The sequence below is a fragment of the Oncorhynchus nerka genome, unplaced genomic scaffold (assembly GCF_034236695.1).
Source record: "Oncorhynchus nerka isolate Pitt River unplaced genomic scaffold, Oner_Uvic_2.0 unplaced_scaffold_1782, whole genome shotgun sequence".
NCBI lineage: Eukaryota > Metazoa > Chordata > Actinopteri > Salmoniformes > Salmonidae > Oncorhynchus > Oncorhynchus nerka.
Window position 1 is genome coordinate 1 of NW_027039545.1, and position 7,079 is coordinate 7,079.

General features: G+C 42.6%; 1 pseudogene; it reads right to left on the reverse strand.

Moving 5' to 3' along the window:
- Positions 1-391: 391 nt before the first annotated feature.
- Positions 392-5,152, reverse strand: LOC135567807 (phospholipase A2-like; annotated as a pseudogene).
- Between the last annotated feature and the right edge of the window lie 1,927 nt (positions 5,153-7,079).

Consider the following 7,079-nt stretch of genomic DNA (forward strand, 5'->3'; position numbering starts at 1 on the left):
TCTGACACACCATTAGACTCTGACACACCATTAGACTCTGACACACACACACCATTAGATTAACACACACACACCATTAGATTAACACACACACCATTAGATTCTAATACACCATTAGAATAATGTCCTTACTGTGTTCTTTTTTTGCACGTTGGAAAATGTCAGTCTACAAGCTGTTTATAGAACTGTTGTCTGAGTCCTCAGTCATGGATTCTAATGATACACTCTGTGCAGGTCTGTCATGGTGATATAATCACACTGTTAATCAGACCCAAGGGTCGCATTGTATCAGATGAGTAGAGGGTGGGGCATACTGTAGGTCTTTATTACACACACACCACTAGTCAGGGACAAACAAGAGAAAACACTAGTCTCTCTCACACACACACACTGTGCACAGCATCAGGGATTTGGTACAGGTGGGCTGTTCATATCCACACACATGAAGTCGGGCCAGACAGAGTATTTAGGGATGAAGGGAGCTCTCCTCAGACACCTGGCCGCCCGTCACACCTGCACAGGAATCTTGTCACACTGTTCTTCAGAGACTCTAGAACCACCGGACAAAACTAACAGAATTGGAATTTGATTCTTAGAATGCAATAGGACTAAATAGAATGCAATGGGACTGTGTTGTCCCATTATCGATGGAAAATTGCCCATGGCTTCAGACCTGGAAATACAACATATCCCCACAGTTATTACTAGTTACTCCTGATCAGATCAGCTACATCATAAACATACATGTTCTTTGGGCTCTTCAGTTAAGGAGTTGAGGTTGGGCATATTGATGAACCACTATCCTAGAGTGCTTAGGAGTACAGAAATACAGTGTTGCATTATAGGTGTATAGTTAATGCAAGAATACAGTGTTGAATTATGGGGATGTGTAGTTTGTACTGCAGTTGGACATCTTGTTCTCACAGGTCCTGGTGCTTGTCCGTCTTAGTCCCAGCCCCAGATTCTCAGCCTTCATAACCAACAGTCATGTTTGTGACCTTTCCTTGTGGACAAGAAAATAACACAATGCAATCATTGATAGAGTGGGAGTTAACTCTAGTACAATGTATAATTTCTCAGTGCTTTATGTAAATCTAGTCTGCTATACAATCCATTATGTAGGACAATGGCTTTGGGTTGTGTTCTTCAGCCTCGATTATGTAGTAGCTCATCAACAAAAGCAGAATTCAGTCCATATTTTTCCAAGCTCAAAATGGAAGGCCTGAGAAACTATCTGTTGGCCATGTGACAGGAGACAGCTGGTCCGGATCTAGCCTTTTGGGGTCCTAACCCGAGATTTGGTCAACTATTAGCAACTATTAGAATTTTAGCAACCAGAAAATGGCTGGGAGATTTCTACATTTTGCACCTTTTAATGATATCTGTGAGTGTGACTAACAAAATCAATTGGGGCCCCTGGAGGTCAGGCCCCCTGGAGGTCAGGGCTTCTGGAGGTCAGGGCCTGGGAGGTCAGGCCCCTGGGCACGTGCCCTGAATGCCTAGCCACCATTTGGCCATGATTCCTACAAGTTTACATACAGTTGAAGTCAGAAGTTTACAGACACTTAGGTTGGAGTCATTAAAACTACTTTACATACACTTGGGTTGGAGTCATTAAAGGCTTCAAGTCAAGTCATTAAAACTAGTTTACATACACGTAGGTTGGAGTCATTAAAACTAGTTTACATACACTTAGGTTGGATTCATTAAATCTAGTTTACATACACTTAGGTTGGAGTCATTAAAACTAGTTTACATACACTTAGGTTGGAGTCATTAAATCTTGTTTTTCAACAACCACACCACAAATTTCTTGATGACAAACTATAGTTTTGAAAGTTAGTTAGGACATCTACTTTGTGTATGACACAAATATTTTCAACAATTGTTTTACAGACAGATTATTTCACTTATAATTCATTGTATCAATTCCAGTGGGTCAGATGTTTACATACACTAAGTTGACTGTGCCTTTAAACAGCTTGGAAAATTCCAGAAAATGATGTCATAGCTTTAGAAGCTTCTGATAGGCTAATTGACATCATTTGAGTCAATTGAGGTGTACCTGTGGATGTATTTCAAGGCCTACCTTCAAACTCAGTGCCTCTTGCTTGACATCATGGAAAATAAAAATAAATTAGCTAAGATTTTTGTTGTAGACCTCCACAAGTCTGGTTCATCCTTGGGAGCAATTTCCAAACACCTGAAGGTACCACGTTAATCTGTACAAACACCATGGGACCACGCAGCCGTCATACCGCTCAGGAAGGAAAATGCGAAAAATGCAAATCAATCCCAGAACAACAGCAAAGGACCTTGTGAACATGTTGGAGGAAACGGGTACAAAAGTATCTATATCCACAGTAAAACGGAGTCCTATTTGGAAAGCATAACCTGAAAGGTCGCTCAGCAAGGAAGAAGCCACTGCTCCAAAACGGCCATAAAAAAGCCAGATTATGGTTTGCAATTGCACATGGGGACAAAGATTGTACTTTTGGAGAAATGTCCTCTGGTATGATGAAACAAAAAATAGAACTGTTTGGCCATAATGACCATCGTTATGTTTAGAGGAAAAAGGGAGGCTTTCAAGCCGAAGAACACCATCCCAACCGTGAAGAATGGGAGTGGCAGCATCATGTTGTGGGGGTGCTTTGCTGCAGGAGACTGGTGCACTTCATAGATGGCATCATGAGGTAGGACAATTATGTGGATATATTGAAGCAACATCTCAAGACATCAGTCAGGAAGTTAAAGCTTGGTGGTAAATGGGTCTTCCAAATGGACAATGACCCAAAGCATACTTCCAAAGTTATGCAAAATGGCTTAAGGACAACAAAGTCACGGTATTGGTGTTGCCATCACAAAGCCCTGACCTCAATCCTATATAAAATTTGTGGGCAGAACTGAAAAAGCATGTGCAAAAAAGGAGGCCTAAAAACCTGACTCAGTTACACCAGCTCTGTCAGGAGGAATGGGCCAAAATTCACCCAACTTATTGTGGGAAGCTCGTGGAAGGCTACCCAAATGTTTGACCAAAGTTTAAATTGTTTAAGGGCAATGCTATCAAATACTAATTGAGTGTATGTAAACTTCTGACCCACTGAGAACGTGAAGAAAGAAATAAAAGCTGAAATAAATCATTCTCTCTACTATTGTTCTGACATTTCACATTCTTAAAATAAAGTGGTGACCTAAGAAAGCATTTTTTTTTTTACTAGGATCAAATGTCAGGAATTGTGAAAAACTGAGTTTAAATGTATTTGGCTAAAGTGTATGTAAACTTCTGACTTCAACTCTAACTGGATAGACTCATTTACCAATCTGAAAATGGTTAGCTGATATCTCTAATTGAGTGACTGTCAGTGACTGTCAAAACAACAGGGAAAACGGCTGTTGTTCCACACAACCTCGAACTGTACACCTCTCACTGTACACCTCTCACTGTACACCTCTAACTGTACACCTCTCACTGTACACCTCTCACTGTACACCTCTCACTGTACACCTCTCACTGTACACCTCTCACTGTACACCTAACTGTACACCTCTCACTGTACACTTCTCACTGTACACCTCTAACTGTACACCTCTCACTGTACACCTCTCACTGTACACCTCTCACTGTACACCTAACTGTACACCTCTCACTGTACACCTCTCACTGTACACCTCTAACTGTACACCTCTCACTGTACACCTCTCACTGTACACCTCTCACTGTACACCTAACTGTACACCTCTCACTGTACACCTCTCACTGTACACCTCTAACTGTACACCTCTCACTGTACACCTAACTGTACACCTCTCACTGTACACCTCTCACTGTACACCTCTCACTGTACACCTAACTGTACACCTCTCACTGTACACCTCTCACTGTACACCTCTCACTGTACACCTCTCACTGTACACCTCTTCTTACTCTCAACAGTGAGTTGAGACACCGACTGAGTTCCTAAAATAAAATACATGTATTGTTGGGTGGGGCCAAAAGCCACCGCTTGTTGCTTATGTTGCTTATGCCTGGATCCGCCCTGACAGACAGAACATTACAGCATGTTGATTATGTTGCTTATGCCTGGATCCGGCCCTGGCAGACAGAACATTACAGCATGAAATTACTGTTTGTAGATATTCATGGTCTGTGGATGTATTTAGAAATCAGAGTTGGTGCCAACCGGGTTTGTGCCAAGCCACAGCTGTAATTAAACCAGGGCTAAGTGCTGAGTCCCAGTAGACTTTTGACCAGGGCCAACCAGCCCTGGTCCAGTAGTAGCTCTGTGTGTGTGTGATGGTACTCACCAGTCAGCCTTGTCTCAGGGCCATCCCTGGCCTCCCAGCCCTGGTCCAGTAGTAGCTCTCTCTGTGTGTGTGATGGTACTCACCAGTCAGCCTTGTCTCGGGCCATCCCTGGCCTCCCAGCCCACAGTAACATCCATACATGATGTAAGCCACCGCTGACCTCCCAGTGCTGCATTTAACGACGCCCGCCAACTCCAACAAGCCCCGCTTGTCCCGCCGCCGCCATCGCTCCGGTAACGGGAGGTGACTGTCGGTGTTGTCGCTAACTCAGTCCCTTCGTAAGATCTGGTTATCCCGTCGATAACATGCTCTAAATTTAGATTGTAAAGGTATTGTTAAATAAACGGTTGATGTATTCACTATAACTGTTGTGAGTGTGTGTACTTACAGAGAGACAAACACACACAAGCTACACTGTGCAACAAACTAAATTGATGTACAATTTGACGGCTTTGTTTTTGGAGAAATGTTCTCATATTGCTGTAAGATTCTAACACGTACACGCCAACTTTCCCCTGCTCTGTAGGCTGTCCTAGACCAGACAGTCTGCTGTACAATGCAGGATTCACCTGTATGACAAATACATATATAAAACTGTTTTGTGTCTTAAAGAATGAAAATCCCTTTTATTAATGGCCTATAGCCTTCTCCTGTGGGCATATGTGTAGCCATTCCAATTTACGCACAGCTTTTTTTGCTTTTCTGAAAATAACCACGCAATACAATTTGATATCAATGCTGTTGTTTAGATACAATTGTGTAAAACTTACTTTCCTGAAAGTGAAAGAGAACAGAACACTTACCGGAGAACAGAAGCGGAGCGGAGGTATAAAGCAGACATCTCCATGCAAGCCACGCGCCTAGTAATGGTCTTCTGTTCTAGAACGCGTCAGTTTATGACCGCGTTTCCCAAACTAGGGCTCGCGACTCCACGTGAGGTCGACTGATATGAACATGGGGTCGCGGGAGCAGTGGCGACCATTCATTTAGTTTTGAGACCCACATTTTTAGGACTTTAAGGGTTAGGGTTGTCAAATCACGTTATATTTAAGGTAGCTTTGATTGGACTGATCATGTCAACATCTTACTTTCAAAATCGTAACTAGCAGTCATCATCATGACAGTCGACAATCTACTGGCAAATCCTTTTTAATCATTGTCATATTAAGATAAATAATTTAGAGAAATCATCGGCCATTGAACATAAAGATTACACATCGAACTGGAAATCGCAAATTCAACAATGAATCGCTTGGAAGGAATAAGTAGCTCCAACTCCAAGCATTGCAAAGCAACCACGAACGAATGGAGTGGCTGTGTGTTTAATTTCAGAGTTCCCACCATAAATCCAGAGAATGACAGACTTGGATGATAAAGTTTGATGACAGAATTTGCCCAAAAAAGCGCTGCGCCACCTTCACAAGGTGAGGTGTTGGGACTATGCTGTTGGGACAGCTTTATGTAGGCCCTAACAGTTTGAGGGCACCGTTTGTCACCGTTATAGTGCAATGAATGTATTGTTTAGTGTTGTGTAGTGGCTTTGCTGGGCCGGCAGCCCACATTGCTTTTGCTTTCTCCACCAAGATGTACATGCTGAAGTCGCCACTGTGCGGGAGAATTGACCAAATCGGACGAAAAAAATGTATATACAGTATGTACAATAAATAGCATACAATATTATAATATTGTATTTGTATTTCAAAATCATTGTAATGTGATCAACCTAAAATCCTAAATGAACCTTTTTCAAATCTAAAAGATCAAATGAAACCAGAGCGCGGCCTTAGATCATGGGAAAGGGCCAGAGGCCGCACTTGACCGGGGCACTTGAATCGTTCCCACAGTGAATGGCTCGGCTCATTATGCGATGAAACCACGACATTATTGCAGAGACTTTGATAATACCGGTTGATATGGTAATAACAATTTGTGGTCAGGCAGAGGCACAGAAACTCACCAATAGCTTTTTCAGATAACATTGCTAAACTAAGTATTTATATTCTGACTGAACAATAAAAAACTCCCCAGTTTATGCTGTCAAATGGCCGTTAGCAGTGAGGGCCTAGATGCCCATGCGTTTGTTCGCTATACATGTCAGGGGTGCTATTTTCGATGACATATTGTTATGTTTCACGATTCCCGAGCATGAATTGAAGAAAAACAGTTTCCATATGGGATCGAATCGTGGACACTTGCACAGATGGTGCTACATCTATGGTGGACTCTAGTTGCACTCTAGTTATCAATGTGTCTCTCTCTGCCATATGGACGCATTGTATGGTACACTGAGAGCAACTGGCTTGAAAAAGGGCTGAGTGCAGAACTCGGAGATTTACTGCAGCAGGTTACTTTGATTGTAAACTATGTACATCAAACCACATCCAGATACCTGCCCTCTCCCTCTGAGTGATAATGACGCGTTCAAAACAACTGGGAACTCGGAGATCTCCGACTTCAGTGCGTTCCCGACAACTGAGAACTCGGAAATAAACGAACATGACTGGGAAAATCGTTTTGAACGGTCATCCAACTCGGAAATTCCAACATCTTTCTAGGGCTCCGAACTCCGACTTTTCGACCTGAGATCACTGACGTCATGATTTGACCTCGTATTTTTCCGAGTTCCCAGTTGTCTTGAAAGCACCATAAAACGTATGATAGGCTGCCTTTGCCAGCTCATATATGTGTGAAGCTGGATTCAGTGCTCCCTTCTGCATTAAAACACATATTGATCCAGGTTGATCCTGACTTTGAGAAGCTTCAAGTCGACATGC